Genomic DNA, 27,276 nt, shown 5'->3' with positions numbered 1-27,276 from the left:
AGAAACTAGAGGAAAGTTTGAGTTATGATTATGTAATGAAATACAAGGATTAGTTAAGATAGTGATGACATGATGTATTGATAATCTACTTAAGGTTACAAAGGTTAGTTACACTAAGAAAGTTTAGAAGAACAAGTTACACAAATTTTGTCTGTCAAGCTTGACCAAGTGGATAGTAGGTGTTGAGAAAAGTTAGTGCAAGCTGAGCAAAAAATTAGTTGGAGTCGAGTAAATGTTCATTCTAGTGTATATCAAGTAGAAAAATGAATGTCTAGTAAATTTTAGTTGATGTTGAGGACCAATAAACTTTAGTTGATACAGAGTGATTTCATAGTGGATGTCAAAAAATGAAGTATGTGGTGAGCATCAAAAGGTTTATAATGCCGAGCTACTGCATTATTTAGAAGATCATGGATTCAATGAATCTGAGCTAACAAGTTTGTTTTCTTGGATTATGTGAACTAGGTGGAAGATAAGTTTGATGAGTTGATGGAACAAAATTTAAGGTAAACCATTTTTAAGTGAATTCAAAGTGGATTCTAAGATAAGTTTCTAGAAGAGATATGAGATATGGGGTAGATACATTGTATTCTACCTAATTCATCCAAACCCTAAATTGGACGATGGAGAATGAGTAGAAAAATATCTTAATTTCCTATTTATAGAAATGGTTGGTCATGAAGCAAGGTTGTCATGTGTGGAACCTAAGGCAGACAACAATTCAATGGTTTTGCTTCATCAAGTGACCTAAGAGAAGAGTCTACAATGGAATGTTAAGCAAGAAGGCTTAAGGAGATGAATTATTGAAGGGGGAATAAGCTATCAGAGATACAAAGTATAAAGACCAAGTAGAATTGAGGACTAAATAGAGATTTGTAATCTACAAGTGAAGTTGTGAGTTGTATAAGATCAACGCCTTACTGTTACTCTCTAACAATTGTATCAGTCTAGGGTAAATCATTTTGATTAAGGTTGACCTAACAGTCATTTGTAAATCCTTTAACTGGGTGACATTCCAAGTGAATAGTCTAAAGTCCTCTAAAAAGGGTCACTCCTAATAGGGTGATTGAAATCCTTTAATAGGGTCACATTTAATAGTGTGTATTGTAACCTTTAATAGGGTTGGCCTTTCATAGGGCATCACTTTAGAAGAGTGAAAAGAGTAGCATGTTACTAGCAATTTTTTCCAAATTGAATTTTCACATAAATCATTGTGTCAATTGTGTTGATAAATCTATTATGTTTCATGATTTACATTTATGCAAGTTTATTTGATAGTAACCTACAAGTTTTTAAGTGATTGCATAGTCTTATGGATACATGCATGAGTATAAATGTTTTATGGGTTCACTAAGCTGTGAAAAGTTTTATCTATACATCTAGACCTTGGATAACTGATTCACCCCCCCACCCCCCAAGTTATTCTAAAGTATTCCAAAAATTGGTAACAAAGCCTATATACTTAAGAGGACTAGTTTAAAGGTACTAGAAGCACAAAGATTGAGATGTCTAAAAGAGAAGTACCCAAGCTCAACAGAGATAAATTTCTTGCATGAAAAAGTTTGATGAAGATACACCTTAGAGGACTTGGAGATCATGCACAATCTACCATTTTTGTGGAGCATGTTGATCCTGTTGGTGCCCCAACTATTGAAGATATGAGGAAGAAGAAAGAACACAACTAGGTAATATTGAAGATTGCCTCTTCCCTAAGTTATGCCAAATTTGGTGATATCAAAGGTCTTGAAAGTGTAAAGAAAATTTGGGATGCCCTGATGGGGACACAACCCAAGAACAGAATGGACATAATAGAAAGGGAAATTTTATTAACTAAAAAAAATATGCTAGTACATTTAGTACAGATAAAATAAACTTCAAAACATGCCCTAAGGGCTTACAATAGCATAAATGTGGAGATAATTTCTCCTTTCAGTCCCTCCTCTCAAACTCCACTCTAAACTGCCTTTTACAATGTCAGCAATCTCCTTAAATAGGCCCCAGAGGGTTAAGGACTAGGAGTACATTCTAGAAAGTTCTAGTAGGCATCCACCAACCAAATAGAAGGTTCTAGAAGCTGCGTTAGAAGTCGGCACAAATCTAGAAGAATCCAGAAATGGTAACCAAACTTTCGAGAGGCATAACTTTTGAACCGTAGCTCCGATTGACAAACCATTTACATTTTTGAAAAGCTCTTGAAGTACTCTATAGACCTATGGAAAAGCTTTGCTTGTCCCCCATTTTTTGGCCCTTTTTGAGGTCATTTAATGCCCCTAACCTGACTTTGAAGCATTCTTAGGAGGTCTCCAAAACCTAAAAAACTACAATAACTTTCAAACCATGGGGCCTTTTGACCTGATTCTTTTTATGGAATGCTCTAAATCACAATTACATTCATCTGGCGAATTCACACCTTCTAGTTCACCAAAATGATGGCCCAATTACATGCTCCTATTTTTTAAGGATTTTCTAGCACACTGATAGTGGAACTGTGAGAGTTGGAACCTTTATTTGACCCAAATGGGTATCCAAAAATGAAAACAAATAAAACAAAAACTAAGTCTAAGTATATTTTTTTGGGTGACATAGGATTGCCCTTATACCTCTGGATGCTCTTGCATTAGACACCCAGGGTAGATTGAAAAGTGACCCTATCACTTTATGAATGGTAGAGGAAATTCCAAATGGGAAACCTCAGCTGCTGAAATCCAAGTTGAGTCCTCGATTGGTCATCCTTTCCATTTGACCAAATGCTCTTCATACTGCTTGTTTCTAGTACTCCTACCTACACGATGATCTAGAATGTCTTCTATCTCCTCCTTCTTAGAAGCAGGAATTGGACATGGCTCTAACACTAGCTCCTCATTTGCACCATCATCATGATACTCTGTTAAATCTGCAATGTTAAAAATGGGAGAAATATGAATACCATCTGGTAGCTCCACCTCATATGCATTTCCTGAGTCATTTTTCTTCAAAACTTTGCAGGGGCCAAATTTCTTCATTTTCAGCTTCTTGTAAGTACCGACTAGAAATCTTTCTTTTGTAAGTGCACCATGACTAGATACCCTACTTGGAATTCCTTATGTCTTCTCCTTTGATCAGCCCTAGCTTTATACTCTTGATTCATCTTGGTAATGTGTGCCTAAACCTCCTCATGTAGATGCTTGATATGTTCAGTAAATTCTTCCGCTTCAGCACTTGTCCTCTCCCCTTGCTCTATCTTCCTCAATTTTGGTGTAGTCTTTGGGCTATTCCCATATACAATTTGGAATGGTGATTTTTTAGTACTCCTATTTATAGAGTTATTGTAAGAAAACTCTACTTGTGGTAGAATCAAATCCCATCCCTTGGGCTTATCCCCAACTAAACATCTCAGCAAATTGACCAGACTTCTGTTTACCACTTCTGTTTGGCCATCAGTTTGTGGGTGATGCGTGGAACTGAATTTCAAGTCTGTCCTCAACTTTTTCCACAATGTCCTCCAGAAATACCTCACAAATTTACTATCTCTGTTAGAAACTATACTCCTTGGAAGACCATGTAGTCTTACCGCCTCTTTGAAAAACAAGTCTGCAATATGGACAACATCATGAGTTTTGTGGCATGGAATGAAATGTGCCATTTTGGAGAACCTATCAACCACCACGAATAGTGAGTCATTACCCCTTTGTGTCCTTGGCAATCCAAGAACAAAATCCATACTTATGTCCTCCCATGGCCTTGATGGAACAGGCAATGGCTGATATAGGCCAGTATTGTGACTAAACCCCTTAGCAACTGGACAAACCTGACAACTTTGTACAAACTTCTTCACATCCTATGAAATTTGAGGCCAAAAAATAATGTTCTCTAAGAATGGAAATGGTCTTATCTCGACCAAAATTTCCTTCCATCCCTCCATTGTGTTTCTCCTTAATTAGATTTTCCCTCATGGAACTCCTTAGAATGCACAATTGACTACCCTTGAACAACATGCCATCCTGAATCAAATAGTCTAACCACTTGGTTCTATCTACAACAACATGTTCTTTACAAGCTTTCCATGCTTTAGCAAAATTAGGATCCTCAGGGTACAATTTCTTGAGTTTATCAAACCCAACTACTTCAACCTGCATTACTGTAAGCAACAACTATCTCCTACTTAGTGCATCTGCAACCTTGTTAGATTTTTCACTTCTATGCTTCAACACAAATGTATAACTCTACAAGAATTCTACCCACTTCATATGCCTCTGATTCAATTTACCTTGGCTATTTAGGTACTATAATGCCTGATGATCAGTATACAAAACAAATTCTTTTGGAAATAAATAAGGCCTCCATTTCTTTAAGGCCTAAACTATTGCATAGAACTCTTGATCATAAACAAAATACTTCTTCTTTGCATCATTCATTTTTTCACTAAAATATGTAATAGGCTTACCTTCTTGGCTTAATATAGCCCCAATAGCACTGCCACTGGCATCACAATCCACCTGGAAAACTTTTATAAAATATGGAAGTGCCAACACAGGTTGTTCTATTACCTTCTTCTTTAGCAATTCAAAACTTATTGTAGCTACTACAGTTCATTTGAACTCTTTTCTATCCCCTCTTATTGTATCAGTTAGGGGTGCACATATGCCACTATAATTCTTAATAAACTTCCTGTAGAAACTAACCAGACCATGAAATGATCTTACCTCAGTACCAGACCTTGGAGTAGGCCATTCCAAGATGGCTTTTACCTTCTCTGGATCCATTTTGAGACCTTCAGGTAATATAACAAACCCCAAATAGACTAACTCCCTTTTTGCAAAGATACACTTCTTCAGATTAATTAACAGTTTCTCTTCCCTTAGCCTTTCAAGGACACTATGAATATGCAGTAAATTTTCTTCCAAAATTTTACTAAAAATTAAAATATCATCCAAATAGACAATAACAAATTTTCCCAAGAACTTCTTAAGTACCTCATTCATGAGCCGCATGAAGGTGCTTGGGGCATTCGTCAATCCAAAGGGCATGACTAACCACTCATAAAGACCCTCCTTGGTCTTGAAGGCTATTTTCCACTCATGTCCTTCTCAAATCCATATCTGGTGATAACCACTCTTTAGATCTATCTTTGTGAAGTACTGAGCTCCACTCAAGCAGTCCATAAGATCATCCATCCTTGGCAAAGGAAACTAGTACTTGATGGTTATCCTATTTATAGCTCGAGAATTTTTACACATCCTCCACTCTCCATCCTTCTTTAGTGCGAGTACTACAGGTACTGCACATGGACTCAGGCTCTCTCGAATCAAGCCCTTTCTCAACAACTCCTGAACCTATCTATTTAGCTCCTCTGTTTCAGCAGGAGTCATCCTGTGAGTAGCATTGTTAGGCAAACTAGCTCCTAGAATCAGATCTATCTGATGACTAATTTGACTTACTGGTGGCAATCCATCTGGAACATTATTAGAGACAATATCTTCAAATTCCCCTAGTAAATATGAAACTTCAAGTGGTATTTCACTACTACCTTCTTTATCTTTCCTAGGAATCAAAGCATAGCACATATGCTAATGTTTCATGCCATCTAAAAACATCCTTCTATCAACAAGACAAATCCTAGCACTGCTACATACCTTTTCACCTTCCTTTTTCATGGGCTTCAATTGTGGTGAACTCCATCCTTTGTTAGAGAGTATGTGTTTGCATGTCCATCATGTACTGCATGTCTATCAAACTGCCATGGTCTACCCAACAATAGATGGAAAACATCCATCAAAATAACATCACAGAGAACTTCATCATGGTAACTCCCAATTTTGAATTTCACTAAACATTGTTCACTTACTAGGACCTTATGATCATCTTTTACCCAAGCAATCCGATAGGGTTGGGGATGTTTCTCCCTCTTGAGCTTCAGCTGAGAGACCATCTCTTCTGATACCAAGTTATCAGTGCTACCACCATCAATGATCACGTCAAAACATTTATCCTCACACTTGCATCTGGTACGAAACAGACTCCTCCATTGTCTTGGTTCAATCTCACCACTTAGTAGGACTCTTTCATTTAGCAAGGTCTCTCCTCTTTCTGCATCCTCTGAATGTGATGATTGTGCATCCTCATCCACATGAGCAACCCTAGCTTGGCCCTCAACTCTCCTATCTGTCCTTCCTTGTCATTGAGGGCATTCAAAGGCACAATGACCTTCTTCATTGCAATGGAAATAGGTACCACAAAAGTCTCCTCTTCCTTGTCCACGTCCTCTACCTCTTCCTCTCTGATTTCCAAAGTCTTGGTCACAGGAGCGGTTGAAACCCTCATTCCTCTGGTTCCTACTAGTAACCTCATCTTCATTTTTCTTTTGGGTTTCATTGCGGCCTCTAGATGACCTACCACTTCCCCTTCCTCCTTGACCGCACCCTCTTTTTCTTCCTTCAAACCTTTTATTCAACTTCTCTTCAACTCGTACGACAAACTGGTATGCCTCTTCAACGCTGATCATTCTTACCAGACTTAATTCCTCATGGATGCTAGGTCACAAGCCATTGATATAATGAGAAACCTTCTCCTTATTTGCTTCTACATGCCTCACTCTAATCAAGAGTCTGTAAAATTCCTCTGTATATTCTTGGACTGATCTTCCTACTTGCTTTAACCCATGCATCTTAAACAAATCAAGCTCGTAGTCCACAGGAATGAATTGCTTCTTCAATTTGTCCACCATGCGATCCCATCTTGTGATCTTCTCCTTTCCTTTTTTGTTTCTTTCCAATTGAACCTCTTGCCACTAGATTTTTGCATGGCCTTTCAGTTTTGCCTTTGCAAACTTAACCCTATCTAGGTCCCTGATATCCTCATACTCAAAGTCTTCTTCAACTCATCTGGTTTTAGACTTCCTGAAAATACACCCACTTCAATTGTAGGTCTTTTCCAAAACTTAATAATGGCCCTAAAAAGCCTTTCCTCTGCATGATTGAGAACTTCCCTATCAAATTCCCCTTCTGGTCCCATTTCTTCTTCTTCATTGTCATCTTCATTTTCATCACCTGCAGCCACAATTGCACCTCTACGGATCTCCTCCTGCAATGCTTGTACCTGCCTTTGGAGGGCTCTAACCTCCTCAGGATTAATAGCTCTAGCCCTTTCACCATGCTCTCTTCATGGAGGCATCTTCTAACTTGAACCCACAACCACACAGTCTTGGTGCAAACTGCCTCACAGTTGGCACTTTGTCTACACACTCAGGAAAACCCGCTCTGATACCACTTGATGGGGACACAACCCAAGAATAGAATGGACACAATAGAAAGGAAAATTTTATTAACTAAAAAAAATATGCTAGTACATTCAGTATAGAGAAAATAAACTTCAAAACATTGCCTAAGGGCTTACAATAGCATAAATGTGGAGATAATTTCTCCTTTTAGTCCCTCCTCTCAAACTCCACTCTGAACTGCCTTTTACAATGCCAGCAATCTCCTTAAATAGACCCCGAAGGGTTAAGGACTAGGAGTAAATTCTAGAAAGTGCTAGTAGGCATCCACTAACCAAATAGAAGGTTCCAAAAGCTGCGTTAGAAGTCGGTGCAAATCTAGAAGAATCTAGAAATGGTAATCGAAATTTCGGGAGGCATAACTTTTGAACCGTAGCTCCGATTGACAAACCGTTTACATTTTTGGAAAGCTCTTGAAGCGCTCTATAGCCCTATGGATTAGCTTCACTCATCCCCCATTTTTTGGCCCTTTTTAAGGTCATTTAATGCCCCTAACCTGACTTTGAAGCATTCTTAGGAGGTCTCCAAAACCCAAAAAATTGCAATAACTTTCAAACTGTGGGATCTTTTGACCTGATTCTTTTTCTAGAATGCTCTAAGTCACAATTACATTCATCTGGCCAATTCACACCTTCTAGTTCACCAAAATGATGGCCCAATTACATGCTCCTATTTTTTCAAGATTTTCTAGCACACTGATAGTGGAACTGTAAGAGTTGGAACCTTTATTTGACCCAAATGGGTATCCAAAAATGAAAACACATGAAATAGAAACTAAGTCTAAGTACATTTTTTTGGGTGACACGGGATTACCCTTATACCTCTGGATGCTCCTACATCATGCCTTAACCACTATCTATGGAGGAGATGCAAATGTTCTATGAGCAAAAATTGAAAGCCCTAAAGGTAAGTTTGATGATATGAGAATGGAAGAAGGTGAGAATATTGCTTAATATGTTGAAAAGATGAAAGAAGTAGTTAATGCAATAAGAGAAGTAAATGGAAAACTAGATGATGATACTATTTTAAGCAAAGTTTTGAGAATATTGCTACCTATATATGCTATTAAAGTTTTTGCAATTCAGGAGCTAAGATGTATTCCAGGGAATAAGCTATCACTTGAAGGTATGGCAGGTAGACTCACTACATTTGAGCTATCTAACTTTGATAATTACAAATTTGAAAAGATTTAATTTTCTTTCAAAGCTAAGGTGTCATTAAAGGAACCTAATGAAAAGAAAAAGAAGAAAAAGAAGATGTATGTGTCTAGTGATAGTGATATAGATGAGGAGGATGTTGAACAACTTGAAGCACTACTAGAAAGAAGATTCCACAAAGGCAAAGGAAAGTTCAAAGATAAATTACCCATCATTTGTTTCAATTGCAATGAGGTTGGTCATATTTTTGAAGAAGAACTATAGAGGTGGTGACAAGTACAAAACTAGAAGAGATGAAGATAGAAAAGATCACAAAGACAAAGGGTAGAAGTCTTGCTACATTATTGAAGAGGAAACAAAGGATGATTCTAATGAACATGATGATGAGGTGGTGTATGTTGCAATTAAGGATGAATTTGATGAAGATGAGGCAACTACACTTGTGACTTGTGTGAACAAGAATGATAGATGGATCATTGACAATGGATGTTCACATCACATGACTAGAGACAAAAGTAAGTTCATTACCCTAAATTTTTATGATGGAAATAGTGTAATATTTGGTAATGATGCACCATGTTTGATAAAAGGAAAAGGTTCTATCAAAATCATAGATAAGATTTTATGTGACAATGCTTACTATGTTGAAGGGCTTAAATATAATTTGTTGAGTGTGTTACAACTAAACAATTTGGGATGCAAGGATGAATTTGAAAACAAAATTGCTAAGATATATGACACAAATGGGAAACTGATTGGAAAGGGTGATCAAACTAGAAGTAATATATTCTATCTTGACATAAAGGATGCTACTTGTCTTGTAAAATTTGATGATTTATGGCTATGCAAAAAAAGGTTATGTCATGTTAATTTTGATAACTTGGTTAGTATCAGTAACATGAAGAAAGAGGATTTCCTAAGTTGAAGAAGCCTAATAATGTAATGTGCAAACAATTTGAGTTATGAAAAATGACAAAGTCAATTTTGAAGATAAAACTTATACCTCTACAGGAATACTAGAGATTGTTAATACTAACTTGTGTAGACCAATTAATGTGTAAAGCTACAAAGGAGATAAATACATTATCCTATTTGTTGATGACTATTCTAGGTTGATGACATTAATGTTTTTGAAATAGAAATTTGATGCTTTCCAAATGTTTAAGTGGTACTTAGCAAGAGTTGAGAAGGAAACAGGTAAAATTTTGAAGTGTTTGAGATTTGATAGAGGAGAAGAATTCACATCAAATGAGTTTGAGATGTTCTATAATGATAAAGGGATCAAAAGACAAACATCTTCCCCTAGAACACCTCCAAAAAATGGAATAGTTGAAAGGAGAAATACATCTATAATGGATTGTGCTAGAACACTCATGATGGAGAAGAATATTGCTTTGAAATATTGGAGAGAAGTTATAAGTATAGTTTTTTATACCTTGAACCATGTGCAAATCAAGAAAGGTACTCATTATACACTTTTTGAACTATGGTATGGATACTCACCTAATGTAATATATTTTAAGGTATTAGGAAGTAAGTGATACACTCTTAAAGATGTTAGGAATGGAAAGATTGATGCAAAGAGTGAAGAAGGTATATTCCTATAATACTCCACAAGAAGTAAAGCTTATAAGTTTTTGAATACTAATACTAACAAAATTGTGGAAAGTGCAAATGTGAGCTTTGATGAATATACAGAAGTGGATGAGGTTGAACCTATGAAAGCACTAGAAGAATACAAATTATATGTATAATTTTATGAAGGTATGCCTACTGAAGAAGATGTTGCAAATCAAGCTACAATTCAACAACAAGTTTCAATGACTACCAAGTCACACCTCTGAATGTCAACTTGCATTAAGGAACTAAGTTACATTCAGATCTCGAGTTATAGAATGAAGTGGATGCACATTTTAATTATGAGATTAGTGTACATGAAAGAGAAGTTGAACTACCTAACTGAGGTATACACAATGATTATGAAGTTGAAAGACAAAAAAAAAAAAAAGAGCTAAACCAAGATTGTTCTAGTATGTCAAAAGACATCATCCTACTACTCAAATCATTGGATATAAAGATGCTAGACCAATGATAAGAAATAGATTGAGAAGTGAACATGTTTTTTGAGCATGAAGGAACCCAAATTAGTAAGAGATGCATTAGAAGATGATGACTGGAGTAAAGCCATGGAAGAAGAGATTGAACAAATAGAGAAGAACAAAACATGGAGTCTAGTTCCTAGACCAAAAGACAAAAATGTGATTGGGACCAAGTGGGTAGTTAGAAACAAGCTAGATGAAAATGGTGAAGTCACAAGGAACAAAGAAAGATTAGTTTGCAAGAGATGTGCACAAAAATAAGGAATTGGCTATGGAGAGACATTTACCCCTATTGCTAGATTGGAAGGAGTAAGAACTCTACTTGCTTATTCTATATTTAAAGGTTTCAAAGTTTATTAGATGGATGTTAAATTTGCATTTTTGAATGGCATATTAGAGGAAGAAGTTTACATAGAATAGTCAAAAGGTTTTGTTGATGTTTGTTATTAAAATTCTACACACGCTAGAATTTTACCTTAATAGTAACATTACAAAAGAAAACATCATTCATTTTCTATTCATTTACATTTCATAATTTTGCAATCATATAGAAATCATGAGTAGAAGGAAATAAAATTTTCATTGTATAAATCATCAACTGATATGTACAATTTTCAATTTTAAAAAGTATGGAATGAATAGAAAATGCTAGAAATGAAAAATCTCACACAAGTTGTGAGTCTAACTACTGCCTTTTATACATATTGAGAATAAGAAAAACATAGCATAGGAAGGTAGAGTTAGAGATAACCAATCATTGCCTTTTCAGTGTTTGGTTGGTTATGTGATCTTCAATGCTATTGCTAGTCTAGCTCTTGATCTGATAGCTCTAGGTCTCTGTTGTCCTGCATAGCAAAAAGTGGGGTTAGATCTTAAAAGATCTAAGCAATGACTGATCACCTACAACTATATACCCACACATGTAATACCTTTCTGATTCTAAATAAATATAAAAATAGTAAAGTTTATTCTAGGTGTTCAAGTGAGAAAAAGTAGAAAATATAATGTTAAAAGGGACATATTAACTCTTATATGAAACCTTTCATTATGATCAAGAACAAGCTTGCAATCACAGGAGAGTAGTTTCATGAGTGTCACAAGCCCATGTTCAAACCTCATGAAATATTGTTTTCAAATATCATGAAATAGTAGTCATAGTGAAAAACATCATTATCATTATCACATTGAACATCATTATCACTACTATAACTCACAATGCACAAGTTTAGAGCAATAAAATGAGAAGGTTGGTTATTGTGCCTCTTTCTGATAATTGAAAATCCTATCTCAAAATAATGTTGCTACAGTTCCAACACATAATTCTTTAATAAAATCAATAAGACAAGGATGTCCTAAACTAGAAAAGCTCAAAGATTTCAACCTATGAAGGTCAATCAAAAAGTGTCAAAGTTGGTTTTAATGCAACACATAGAAAATGAAATTAGAGCCTCAGTCTCCACTTCGGTAGACATTATCACCTAATTTGAATACACTAGCTATTGTTGAGGCACTAAGAGTGAAAAAACTATTTTCTTTTTGTGGAGTAGGTTGTCAAGGGCAAGTGGATAATGGACCAATGAAGGGTCTTGATAAGTTTTTAAAGGCTACAAGTGATAGTCCTACAACTATTTTGCATTACAAGTTCATGCATGATTTCAAGGTTCATTTGAAGCATTTAGATGGTCATATAGAAGAAGTTCCATATTTCTATCTTCTAGCAGATGATTTAACTAATGTCATTGCTCCTTCTTGCTACACTTGCTTTGACTACACAAATGTGTTAACAGGATTCTCAACTTTGTAGTGCCAAAATACCCAGGAGTAACCATGAATCGAAACTTTTACTATATAACAGTTCAAAATAGAAGAGGAAAGGAAATGCTGAATTTAGTTTGTGACCTCTTGGAAATATTCCCCATTGTCAGTAATGGAAGGCGACAGTCATTCTATTATAAAAATAGCAAAGGGTTGATAGGCATATTCCCTCTTATGCAAAGAAAATTACTGACATGCACAACATCAGAGGAGAATCACTAACAAATGCTCGCAACCTATACTAGAGAAGATAGAAATTTGAGCTTAATCTACAGTCATTAACTCTATGAACTCAAACTCACATGGGTTGAGGAAATTGTTTCTTTTATTATTAAGAATATCAAGTTCTGTTAATATATGAAAAAAAGGCAGTTAGAATTCAAGGTTGCAGAACAATAAGAACAAATTAACAACTTTACCTCAAAGCTAGAAACATTGGAAACAGAGCAAAATTCTTTTGAGAAATAACTAAAAACCATGGTAACCTAGAAGAGAATGATTTGCCTTCATTGAGAAAAGTTCTCTAGGATACTTTTATGGAGAAACATGCTGCAATTACTGTAGGGGAGAATTTGTCGGCATAACTTCAAGCTATATATAAAAAAAAAGTCTTAGAATAGTAAAAGAACAACAAAAGTTGTAGCAAAGAAGATTGGTGGCACAAGTTCTAAAGAAAATACTCACAAAATTACAGAAGAAACAACACTCGGGTTTTTGTAAAAATGGAGTGTAACTTCTAGAAAAACAAAACCCAAATGCAAAATGTAAAAATGAAATGTATGTGTTATATACATCCACAAAACCCCTTCCAGGTATCAAATCATTTAATGGTGGCCAACATTCTTGCCCTAAAACAATATATCCTGCCCCAAATTTCTTTTAATAATTTTTGGAGTCCACAAGTTATTTGATTGGATTTTATACCTTTTAAAACTTTAGAAGTTCCATATTTCTATCTTCTAGCAGATGATTTAACTGATGTCATTTCTCCTTCTTGCTATACTTGCTTTGACTACACAAATGTGTTGACAAGATTATGGACTTCGTAGTGCCAAAATACCTAGGAGTAACCATGACTGGAAACTTTTAGTATATAACAGTTCATAATAGAAGAGGAAAGGAAATCCTAAATTTAGTTCGTGACCTCTTGGAAATATTTCCCACTGTCAGCAATTGAAGGTGATAGTCATTCTATTATAAAAATAGCAAAGGGTTGATAGTCATATTCCCTCTTATGCAAAGAAAATTACTAACATGTACAACATCAAAGGAGAATCACTAACAAATGCTCGTAGCCTATACTAGAGAAGACAAAAATTTGAGCTTAATCTACAGTCATTGAGCCTATGAACTCAAACTCACATAGGCTGAGGAAAGTGTTTCTTTGATTATTAAGAATATCAAGTTCTATTAATATATGAAAAAAGGTAGTTAGAATCCAAAGTTGTAGAAAAATAAGAAAAAATTAACAGCTTTACCTCAAAGCTAGAAACATTGGAAACAGAGCAGAATTCTTTTGAAAAATAACTAAAACCAATTGTAACCTAGAAGGGAATGATTTGCCTTCATTGAGAAAAGTTCTCTAGGATACATTTATGGAGAAACATGCTGCAATAACTGTATGCGGGAATTTGTCAGCATAACTTCAAGCTGTAAAAAAAAATAAAAATCTTAGAATAGTAAAAGAACAACAAAAGTTCTAGCTAAGAAGATCGGTGGCACAAATTCTAAAGAAAATACTCACAAAATTATAGAAGAAACCCCACTCAAATTTTTGTAAAAATGGAGTGTAACTTCTAGAAAAAAAAAACCCAAATGCAAAATGTAAAAATGAAATGTATGTGTTATATACATCCACCAAACCCCTTCTAGGAAAAAAATCATTTAATGGCGGCCAACATTAAAGAAAATTCAAAGAAAGAAAAATCTCCTAAGTGAATGGAGAAGGCCAAGGGGGAAAATAAAGTGCGTGAACCTAGAAAAAAATTCAATTCATAAGGACATCAAAGAATAGGTAGGAAATCCAATAAGAGATTTAAACTCTAGATGCTTCTCAACAAAGAAAGAGAAAAAACATTCTTGAAGGTTACAGCTACAGCATAAGCAAGAGAATGTGAAAAGGAAAATAGAAAAATAAGTGTTACCTTTGATGCTTGATAGAAGTTCCAAAAAATAACATAGTGGTGGGCATGAAATCCTATTTCTTCCTTCACCACAGATTCTTCACCTTCGAATGCAAATGTCAAAATGAAAACCTTTTAGGGTATTCGAACAATATATCCTACCCCAAATTCCTTTTAAAATTTTTGGAATCCACAAGTTATTTGATTGGATTTTATACCTTTTAAAACTTTATATTTGTTATGTGAAGGGGGCGGGGGGGGGGGGGGGGGGGGGGGTTTGTTTATGCAATACCTTAGGTTGTATGTAAGGTTTTATTTACCTTATTTCTTTTTGCATAAGTTGTAATATTGTAAAGAAAAATATTTAAATGATAAAATTATAAATCATTTAATATCTTATCTATTTTCAATGCAAAAAGAAGGCAAGAGGTTCATTTCATGTTCATGTTCTTTAATGAAAGAGTCAACTTGAAAACATTAGGAGCCTTTTTGGGAGGGAATCTAAGGGTTGAGTTTGACTTTGCCAAGTCAATTTGGGGGTCTTTATGACTAGTTAGAGCATTTTATGGATAGTTGAAGATGAGTCATAGGCATAATTATGACTTAGTGGAGCTTTTTCAGAGATAGGACTTTATTTTCATGAGTTATTGAGTCCTCATTTTCGGGCTATCTTTTTGCATTGGACCCAAGAGCTAGGAATTGTATTTAGTGAGTTTTTTTTTACTCATTTTAGAGAGTTCTAATTATGAAGAGAAGTTTCTGTGACTATTTGGAGTCCTTAACTTTTATTTGCAGAAGTTTGTAATTCATTTTGGGAAGTTTAATACAAGTGACAATAGTTGAGTTATGTTATTTGTGTCAATTTTTGAACCTTCTTTCTTTCTGCAATTCTATCTGTAATGTTAGAATGATTTGATAAAGCAATTAGTGAACTGTTATTGTTCCTTATTATTTTGTCTCATTCCAACACCTAGTTGTAGAGGAGTAAGTCTATTTGCAGGTTGTAATCTGTGTTTTTAAAGGTGAAATTGGTAAGAGAGAGTTATATGTATTCCTCCTTTTGCAAAATTCATTCTTCAAACCTTATTAAAAATTACTTATGCAAATCTTTACAAAAAAGAAGTGTTTTTGTTTATGCTTCAAGTAGCTGAACAATCTTTCTCTGTCAGTTGTATCCAATTTTTTCATATCACTTTTGGTGTATCACCCATCTCTTAGTTTAAACTGTAGGTTTTAGGTTTACTTTTAGTAATTTCTCCCCCTTTTTCCACAAGTTTAGATTAGGTTTATGGAAATTTCATTGAATATTCAATAGGAGCTAGCCTAAATATCGGAGGTTTCACTTCAATCACTTGTCCCACCAAGAAGTGATTCTCATGTTATGCCAGAGTTACTAAAAAAATTTAGTTCAGTACTAGGTGCAAATTTGGGTACTTAACAATGTTAACAATAAGACCATGGTATGTAGACTACACAAGGCTCTATATGGCTTGAAACAAGCACCAAGAGCATGGTATGAGAGACTTCATAATTATCTTGTGATGATTAGATTTGAAAGGACTGATGATAATAGCAATATGTACATGAAGATAGAGAAAGCCAAAGGTATTTTGTTATCTGAAATATTTGTTGATGATATCATATTTGGAGGTCAAGATGCCTTATATTTTTGCAAATCAGATGAAGCAATAATTTGAAATGTCTATGTTTGGAGAGATCAAATTTTTTGTGGGTTTGCAAGCATATCAAATGAAATATGGTATATACATCTCTCAATCAAAATATGTCAAGGAAATATTGAAAACTTTTGGATTGGAGGATTCCAAACTAGTAAGTACACCTATAGTGATTGAACACAAGTTGTCAAAGAATGAATATTCAGCTGAGGTAAATCAAACATTGTACATGTCTATGATTGGAAAATTGCAATATGTATTACATAGCAAACCTGATATTGCATTATCTATAGGGATAGTTGCAAGATTCTCTATTAATCCTAGGGAGAATCATTTAATGGTTGTGAAGAGAATAATGAGATATCTAAAACAAACATAAGAGTTTGGTGTACATACTACAAGAAAAATAAAATTTTTGAATTGAGAGCCTACACTAATGATGATTGGGCTGGAAACATTGATGATAGAAAGAGCACCAGTGGAGAAGCATTTTTCTTAGCTAGTTACATGGACTAGCAGAAAACAAAATCACACTTCACTATCTACTACTATAGCTAAATATGTTGTTGTTGTCATTGTAAATTGCACAAACATTGTATGGATCAAACAACTACTCAAAGGTATGAAAGAAGAAATCATAGAACTAGTGATACTTTATTTTGATAATACTAGTGTTATCAATATATCAAAGAATCTAGTGATGCACACAAAGATCAAGCACATTGCAATCAAGTATCATTACCTGAGAGAGTTAGTTCAAGATAAAGAGGTGAAGATGGAATATGTCAACACAAAGGAGAAAATTGTTGATTGCTTCACAAAACCATTACCTAAGCATTTTCATGAGTATCTAAGAGGTAAACTATAAAAGGTTATTTGTTGGTAAATATATTTTTTCTTTTAGATTATTACTCTTTAATGCCCAATTCAAAATAATATCTAATTACAAATAGTTGGAAAGCTCTTTGTGGATGTATTGGATTTCCTCTACATTGGTAGGTATAGCTCCTTGAAATAAATTTACAATGAATTTTGTTTTCTTCCTAAACTACTTTGGGGTATGTTCTTAACCCGAGAATAGTAGAGGGATAACTGAGCTAGACCTAAATAAAATCCAACTCAGGCAGATAAAAACTTCTCAACACTGGAATAGATTCATGTACCCACACATCTTATGAATCCATAAATCTCATCCACATAATTAATTGATGCTGAACTAAGAAAATTCAAACCTAAACTATAACTAATAAATTGGAAATGCTAATAGAATCCCTTCATTTAATGAATTATAACAATACTTATCACATTTGTCTGTTGTCTTGAAACAAGGGAGGTAAAACTCTATTCTTCCCTTATTCCAATTCAAAATGAAAGAGGAAATGTAAACTCAATATAATAGTAACTGGAACAGAAAATGATTGACATAAAATACCATTCAATTGTCACTGCAACAAACAATACTTCACACCAAAAAAAATTTCCAACCTTTCATTAATCTTTTCAATTCATACATATGGAGTTTTGAGATGACCATTACAAATGAAGTTTAATCAATTCATCTTCTAAGGGTGACAAATGGCAAGGTGCTAGTTTGTCACATTACAAAATTACAAAAGAAAACAAAAAGAGGGTATAGTATGAATCATTTAGATTTCTTCCCCTTTTCTATTTTTTCTCTATGTGACTTGGAAACAACCATTATTGGGATTAGCTCTTCATGATTGGGCATGTGTATATTGGTGAATCTCAAAGCCATTTTGTGTGTTCATTTGCCAACTCTTTTACGACATTCAACTAATTTGGCAACTCTTATGTGGTCACATGTATCCATCCACTAAGTGCCTAGAGTTCTATAGTTTTTTTTTTGGCTATTGGAAGCTACTATAGACAAATTATCTAAAAAAATAGAGAAATTAATTTTCATCACTTCTATTCTGATGAGGTCCTTTCCTTGACCACTAGTTTGAGAGTCAGTGTGTAACTCTCTCATCAGCTCAAATCCTCTATCTTGAGTCTTCTTTATTTTTCCCTCTGTCTCCTTAAGCCCTTTCTCAGCTTCTTGGATCATTTCTAGTTTGAACTACATACTTTGGAACCATTCAAACAAACACACATTCCCTTTCTTTAGAATCTTGGCTTCAAATACTTCTTTGGCTTTCATCTACATGATCATCTTCAAGAGAGAGGCATTCATCACACCTGACTCTTTCTTCAGCCAGAGTGTTACTATTAGATAGTATGTTATCCTTTTCTATTTCCAATCTGAGGATAACATTTCTAATTTGATCTATGAGGGAAACTCCTTCTGATTTGAGTCTCTCAATCTACTATCTACTGATCTGGCCATAGTGCCTATCTTCCTAGAGCTAGGAAATGAGACCTTGCACTTCAACTGCACTAGGAGTTTGAGTCATAGACATACTAGAAATAGTTTCTAGTGGAGTGACTAGCTACCTAATAAAATTATTCAACTCTTCTCTTTATGTCTTTATCTTGATCTTGGATGATTTGAGACTCTCTAATTGTCCTTCTATCACTTCATTGTTCGATCTCCATAAGCCAACCTTTGTGTCATGCATGGCTTCCTAGAGGTTGATTGAATGCAAAGAAAAATCATTAGGAGTCATATCCTCAATTCTCCCTCCTTTGTTTCACTTTGTTATCTCCATTGTCAGGTGCCCTATTTTTGGATCTTGTCCAAGTATGGACAAAGTCTTCTGCTTCTTAACCTTTGTCAATGTAGTCCCAAAATGAACTGTGAGGGATACAATGTCTTTTGCAGAAACACTCTCATCTTTTCTTTCCCTTTTCCTCTCCAAATTATCTTCTAGCCAAGAATCAGTTCCTATCACCTTGGAAGCTGTTTTGAGTGATTTGATACTGAACATCTTCTTTTTCACTAGAGTCATGGCTATAGTGGTTGAAGAGAAAGGGTTCTTTGAGTCCTTAGAGATGAGTCTAAAAGAAGCTTGGCCCTTCTCCATCTCTGAAGTCTTCCTCATCTCTTCATCTAATTTAGTTGACTCACTGGTGCTACTTTTTCCATCCCCTAAGTCTACTATCTATATGGGAGAGCCACTTGGTCTCAACAAGGAAGCACTTGCTAGTGGTATGTGGAGAAGGAATAGAGGTAGTGTGAGGAGATGGAATAGGAGTAATATGTGGGGAAGGTACTGGGGAAGGAGCACTACCCTTTGGTTCTTCAGATTTCTTCTCTTCAGTGCCAGTCTGGGTTCTTATAACTAGCAAGGATCCATCATGACATGTTGGGGCTATAGGAACATTCTTGCCTGGGGTTTGATCACCTCTACCCATAGGTTGAGTTTGTCCTTGGGTGGAAGCTATGGTCACACCCATTCTAACACTCTAAGATGAAGTAGGTGTTGCAATTGCTGGAGAGGCTTGAGTGGCTGCACCCTTACTCTGGCTCTTTTTGGCTATCCACTCAACCCACTTCCCAGTTCTTTTGATTATCCTTGCCATCATAATATCAAGACTCTCCTCCACATCCACATATGGCTTAGAATTGATAGGAATTCCTCTTAATTTAGTAAGATATGTATTGCTATACAATTTTGACCATCATCCTCTAATCCCTCTATGTTGAGATCAACACCATATGTCTTTATTTGTTCTACTATGAGTCTAGAAAATTCTCGATCATGGCTCTCCAACTCATTCTGCAATTTTCCCAATAATCCTCTAGAGTGGTGACATGTTTGATCGCACTCTCAATCTGAAGCACCTCCCTTGCATATCCATTTGGGTCGAACATGGGCCTCATTACTTCGTATTCCTCCAATTTGTACTTACTCTCAAATTCCTTGAGCATGTTTTTAACATTAGACCAAGAATCACAATTGTAAGCCCCAACCTTCATGGGGAACTCATATCCCTTCTTCCTTAGGCTAGCACTCAACACGTTCACTTCAAGATAGATTGTCTTATGATCTCTATGAGAACAATCATGTTGCTTGGGTATCTAGGCAGCTTCAAAGGAAATCCATTGAAAGTTGCAAGATGCAAATATGAGAAGGATGAGAATTGAATGAAGTAGCTACCAAATTGACTGATGGTTGCCACCACTTTTGATCTAAATCTTCTCTCTGGGCATCCTTGTAGCTCCCTACAAATCCTCATTGTAAAAGAGTCATTAACCCTGACATACTCTACATAACTATTTTGTAACTGCAAGCATGGATAAAATTCATAACTCTTTACATCATCAGGAAAATCCTCTATTTAGGGAAGGCCTGGCCATAATTGTAAAGAAGCAAACATATAAATTAGGAAAGAGGACATGTAGAAGGTATTATAGAAATTTGCAACACTTAAAGCCTTGGACAGATGTTCACTCACCTCATACGTCCAATCAACATAATGTGTGTCTAAATAGATGATTTACACTAAAAACAAATATTGTTCTATGAAATTGAGTGCTTCTACCTCACCTTTCAACTGATGTAAAAGAACCAAGATGTCCACAATTTTGGGTTTAAAATCAGTGTTGAAAAGAGTCTTAGGAACCTTACTCTTAGGTCCTTATGGTTTTTGGAACCAAGACCTCATGATTTCCTTCTGCAACACCATCTTCTTCAAGGAGAACTTAGACATGGCTCCTCCCATGGTCAATTCAAAAAATTCTTCCTATTCTAGAATCCAGAGGCAATTGAGTATAGTTTTTCAGTCAATTGAGATTAAAACTATATGATCTAGCAACATAATTTGTTTAGTAGCTAGATTGCAATGGTTAATGCATTCAACAATTAGCTCGGGGGATTGAATTGCTATTGGAAACTTGGTTGCTTCCACTAGTCCACTTCCTCAAATTTTCTTTTTTGTAGGGTGGATTGGCTCCATCTTCAACCTTCTTTGAAAATCCTACATGTCGAAGAAGTGGAGTGAAGTATCTATGACATTCTGCAATGTCGACTTAATCCCATTCAATCACTCAAAACCAACAAATCTTGTTGCCATCTTAACTGAGATAGAGATGAGCTATAAATCTTAGAATTGAAAATAGTAGAAAGAGTAGAGCTTTGCATCTATGAGGATTTTGAAATCACTATTCAATTCAACACATAACAATTCAAATAAGAAAGCAGTAGTTTGAAAATCCGTTATGTTCATCTCTATATAGAAACCCCAATCCACTTGTTAATCTTCAAGATCCATGCCACGTGAGTGAATTAAAGGATAAATCCATTAGATCATTAATTGCAGGGGTTTCTAATGGATTTTTGCATGTCATTTCACTATTCCTATTGGCCCAACTGTTACTTTCCTTTATTACAGACTTACTTTCCCATTTTTCACCAAGTTGTGGAGAATTAAGAACAGAGTACTCCATGGGGAAAAATCCACCCAGCCAGATTTTACTCAAGATTCCTACCCAAATGTGATCAACTAGCTTCCATTATCTTTTTAAAATCATACTACGATTGATCTGTGAGCTCAACATGCTTGCAGAAGTGATTTTTCAATGGATACGTAAAATCATTTCAAGGGGTTGAAAACCCACCGCAAAGGAGGCAACTTCTATTTTTCCTTCCTTGTTCTTATTTTCACTTAGCCTTTTAAGTTAATATGTCTCTAGACTTCAGAAAGTCTCAAAAGAGCTACAAAAATGAAAAAAAGGAGACCACTTGCTTTTCTCTCTTACAAATGCCTTTGTCAAAAAATTGACTTCCCGAGTCGAAAACTCATAGTGGAGAAGCTGCTTTAGAATTTTTTGCCAGATGCTATTCTGATTATTATAATGATTTTTGAGTAACTCTTGAGGTAGAGTACTATAATGTAAGAATAATCCATCCATAAAACAACTCATTTCCTCCTTGTTCTAGCTTGTATTCCTCTTTTGTTGGCCTCTGCGAAAAATCACCTAAGCAGTGCGAAAATCCACCAAGGAGAAGTTGATGCTAGGTTTTCTATAGATTTCATTTTCTTTATGTGTAAACTATAATGAGTCATGAGAAATTTTTTTTCTTGGAAATGACTTTGTGAAGATCATCATACAAACTAAGAATCTCCATCAAAAAGGATCTTAGACTACCCACAAATCTCATGGCAACAAGGGAAACCCAAAGGGTTATGTAATGCAGGAGAAGGAAGAAGGTGAAAATATGATGGTAAGACTTTTCACTTGGGAAAAAGAAACTGACTCAAACATACCTAAACCTAATTGAGACACAGGACCATATTTCACTTTGCATAATGGGTACAGGATGAAAAGTGGGGCAACACTATCTAAGTAATAAGAGGAGTGTCGTGCATCAAACAAGTTGATGTTCATATGTTACACATGATGTAGAGGATCTTACTTTAGGAGCTGTCTAAAGTAATCAAAGAGATGAAACTTCAAATCAGTCATAAACAAAGTGATAGAGGAGAAGCTAAAGAAACTAAAAGGTTTATATCAGTCATGTTAAAGATGACAAATCTTTGGCATTGTTATCAAATAGGGAGAGATTTATTGATCAAGAGGAAGATATGATCAAGCTATTATGTATAATTATTGAGGGAGAAATTTACTGATCAAGAGGGAGATATGATCAAGCCAGTATAAATGTTGAGGGAGATCTTAATGATCAAAAAAGTTTTACTAATCAGGAGATTGTTGTCAAAATGGGAGATATAAGAGGGAGACATCAAGAGATAATTAAGGAGACAAGTGTTGATTAGGACAGCAAAGAAATATTTAACTAGTCAGAGGGAGATATAGTAAGAAGGAGTTATAAGAAAGAATTTTGTAACCTAGTCAAAAGATGGAAGTTTTTGATAGAGGGAGAGATTTCAATACAAGATTTCTTTTAGGCACTATCTTACTATTTTAACCTAATTAGTTTGGTTGAATAAAGATGTTTACAATTTGGTTGATTTGGTTGATTAGTTTGGTTTTCCATCAATGCCAAAGAGGGAGATTGTTAAAAATAGATTGAAAGAGAGAGATTGTTGAAGAAGACTATGTGTGTTCAATCATTGTTTTGTCACTGATGTCAAACCTACTATTTGTTGGTAAGAGAACTGCTTATAAGATTCAAGTACTATCACTTATTTGATTGATGAAGAGGATTTGATCAAAAGATGTAACAATATCACCTAGAGGAAAGGTTGAGTTATGATTATGTAATGAAGTACAAGGATCAGTTAAGACAATGATGACATGATGTATTGATAATCTACTTAAGGCTACAAAGGTTGGTTACACTAAGAAAGTTTACAAGAACGTGTTACATAAAGTTTGTCTACCAAGCTTGACCAAGTGGATAGTAGCTACCGAGAAAATTTAGTGCAAGCTGAGAAAAAAATTAGTTGGAGCTGAGTAAATTTTCATTCTAGTTTATGTCAAGTAGAATAGTGGATGTCGAGTAAAGTTTAGTTGATTCTGAGCACCAGTAAACTTTAGTTCATACTGAGTGATTTTACAATGGATGTTGAGCAACATAGTATGTGTCGAGCATCAGCGGGTTGATAATGTCAAGCTATTGTGTTATTTAAAAGATCATGGATTTAATGAATTTGAGCTAACAAGTTTTTTTTCTTGGATTATGTGAACTAGGTGGAAGATAAGGTTGATGAGCTGGTGGCATAGAATTCAAGGTAAAGTATTTTTAGGAGAATTCAAAGTGGATTCTAGGAGAAGTTTCTAGAAGAGATATGAGATATGGTTTAGATACATTTTATCCTACCTAATCGATCTGAACTCTAAATTAGATTATGGAGAATGAGTGGCAAAATATCGTAATTTTCTATTTATAGGAATTGTTGGTCATGAAGCAAGGTTGTCATGTGTGAGAACCTAAGGGAGACAAGGAGTCAAGGGTTTATCTTCATCAAGTGACCTAAGTGAAGAGTTTTCAATGACATGTTAAGCAAGAAGGCTTAAGGTGATGAATGCTTAAAGGGTGAACAAGCTATGAAAGCTACAAAGTATGAAGGCCAAGTAGAATTGAGGACTAAACAGAGATCTATAATCTACAAGTGAAGTTGTAAGTTGTATTAGATCAAAGCCCTACTGTTACTCTCTAACAATTGTATCAATCTAGGGTAAATCCTTTGGATTAATGTTGACCTAATAGTCATTTGTAAATCCTTTAACTAGGTGACATTCCAAGTGAATGGTATAAAGTCCTCTAACAAGGGTCACTTCTAATAGGGTGATTGGAATCCTTTAATAGGGTCACATTTAACAATGTGTATTGTAACCTTTAATAGGGTTGGCCTTTCACAAGGAATCACTTTAGAAGAGTCAAAAGAGTAGCATGTTATTGGTGTTTTTTCCCAAATTATGTCAAGTGTGTTGATGAAACTGTTATGTTTCATGCTTTACATTTCTACAAGTTGATTTGATAGTAACCTATAAGTTTTGAAGTGATTGCATAATTTTATGGATGCATGCATGAGTATAAATTTTTTATGGGTTCACTAAGCTATGAAAAGCTTTATTTATACATCTAGACCTTGGATAATTGATTCACCCTCCCCCCCCTAGTTATTGTAAAGTACTCCAACAACATGACCATTCATCGATGTACCCGATCAGTGGAATGGTCACACCCGATGTGATTAGTCATAACAAAACTAATGCCATTAAGACTTTAACTAAGTCTATTGCAATTAGTAACAATTAGAATAAATATGATTGTTTACTGAATTCAATCATGAGATATTACTTCAATAATAATATGCATCAGTAGTTCTAAATGTTGTGATCTCCACAATGAAATTTAGATTATATTCATGTACATATAAATATTAGTATTTAGCATATTGACATGTATATATACATGAGTATAGTCTCATGTGATCAATGCAAATTTTTAAACCAAAGCTATTTGTTTCAATAGTAACCTTTAACAGGGTTGGCTCCTAACAAAGTTCACTTTGAAAGAGTGAAAAAAGTGACATGTTGTTGGTGGTTTTTCCCAAATTGAGTTTCCATGCAAAAATCCTAGTGTCAAATTGAAATAAATTCTTTATATGTTTTACATTTGATGATGTTTTCATTATGCAAAGAATGTTATGTTTAAGATAGTATTTTTAGAAGAGACTAAGAAACAATAGGATTAGTGAAATGGTGAGTGTTTGTTTTATTGTGATTCACCCCACACCCCCCCACCCCCCTCCCCTCTCAGTTATTGTAAACATTTATAATATTTTGATCATCATCATCTAAACTTGTTAGTGTTGTAAGGGTGAGAGATGTGTTGGGTACACTTGCCTTCTTATCCTCCTCTTCTTTCTTCTTCCTTTATTCTTCTTCTTCCCTTTTCTTTTCCTCATCCTCTTTCTTCTTTTATTCCTCCTCTTCTTTCAACTTCTTCTTCTTCTTCTTCCTTCTTCTTTTCCTCCTCCTCCTCCTCCTCCTTCTCATCTTCCTTCCTTTTGATTTCTTCTTCCTCTTGCCTCTTCTTCTCTTCTTCCTCCTTTTTCTTCTCTTCTTCTTTCCCCTCCTTCCCTACTTCCTCCTTCATTTTCTTCTCTTCTTCTTCTTTCCTCTTCTTTCTTTCTTCCTCCTTCTATATCTTCTTCTTCATCAAAGCTAGAGTATCCAATTATATTACCAACAATGTTTGGCCCAAGATCCTTAAAATGATCTTATGCAATGTTAACTGTAACCTTGATAGCACCAACTTGTATAGTGTTAGTCCCAATTGAGTTCTACGAAGATAAGTTTGGCATCTTGGTGCCCTTAATTTTCACTGTTTTTGATGCTAGTGTATTGTGCTCAATAGACATAGAGATTTCTACCCCTAATTTTGCAATCTTCTCTACACTTTGTGGTACAAAGTCATGCATTTGATAATGATTTCCTTTGTTTCTTTATTCACTTCTTCATAGTTTCCTCCCATCAATATAACAACTCTCCTTTTGTTCTTCAAAAAGGGTTCAATACCCTTCATTTTTCCACTTATGTCTTCATCACCATTTACCTCACCAATTTTCTTTATTAGATTTTCTCTAATTGTCATGTCTTCTTCAAAAAATCTTCTTCTCCTATTAATCAATATATTATATAAATCTTGTGAGATATTCCTCTGTATATCTTCAAATCTCTTGTTCCTCAAAACTATATTCCTAACTATAGCATTTTCTAGTTTTAGTCTATCCATGTTGCTATACAAACTATGGTACTTATTTAATTGAACAAAATTATCATCATTAATGATTTAAACATTTAAATTCTCTACCTTTGGCTTCCAAGCCTTCTTCTCAGTGGATATCCTTGCTTCTCCAACTATTGTTAGATTGTGTTGACTGATCAGGAAAGTACTGTGCATACTTCATAAATAGTGGGGTTCGGGGCCGTGGCCGACATGGTAGCTGACATATTATGGCTGACATATGGATGAAATGTTATAACCCTAAAGTGGTTTAATACTTGTATAAAAGGGCTTAGGGTTGGGTATTTTTTCATTATGTTGTGATGCGAAATTGGTTCTTGCAGTGGTATTGAGCTGTAAGGGATTACGGATTGTAATCAAGTTGTAATCATTGGATTGTAATAAGATCAGACTTGCTGTTTGGTGGACGTAGCCTAGGGATTGGGTGAACCACATTAAAACTTGGTGCTTTGTGTTCATTTCTGTGTGTTCTATTATTTTTTTGTTATTGGTTATATTTGCATGTAGTTTTTATTTATGTCTGTGGTTTATCCTAACAAGTGGTATCAGAGCCTGGTTTTGGCTTGGTCATGGGTTTAAATCTCCCCAATGCCTTCCCAACCTACGTAAGCACCTAGTATGAACATCAAGGGGGAGATTGTTGGGTGATGTGATGCGCTCCCTTGCCTACAGGTGGTTAATTATGTGGTGTTCTGTGTTCACTAACAGTCATGGCTTTTGGTGCAACAGAAAATGGGTCCTACAATTGGTATCAAAGAGAGGTTGTCTTTTAGTTATCCTCTGTAGGAAAGTCTCACGGTTAAGTGGGAGTCTCACAGTTGAGTGGGAGCGATGGCAGATTAGGGTAAGCTAAGGGTTGACAGGTTTAATGGGTAGAACTTCCAATTATGGAAGATGCAAATGGAAGACTATCTATATTAGAAGGATTTATGGAAGCTGTTGGAAGGCAAAGCCAAGAATCAGGGAACTATGTCAGAGGCTAAATGGGATCTCTTGGATAGAAAGGCACTCGAAAGCATTCGGTTATGCT

This window comes from Cupressus sempervirens, chromosome 2 (genome assembly GCF_028749045.1).
Source record: "Cupressus sempervirens isolate cs-2001-9-10 chromosome 2, ASM2874904v1, whole genome shotgun sequence".
Taxonomy (NCBI): Eukaryota; Viridiplantae; Streptophyta; class Pinopsida; order Cupressales; family Cupressaceae; genus Cupressus; species Cupressus sempervirens.
The sequence above is the reverse complement of the archived record's forward strand: the minus strand, read 5'-3'. Positions refer to the sequence as shown.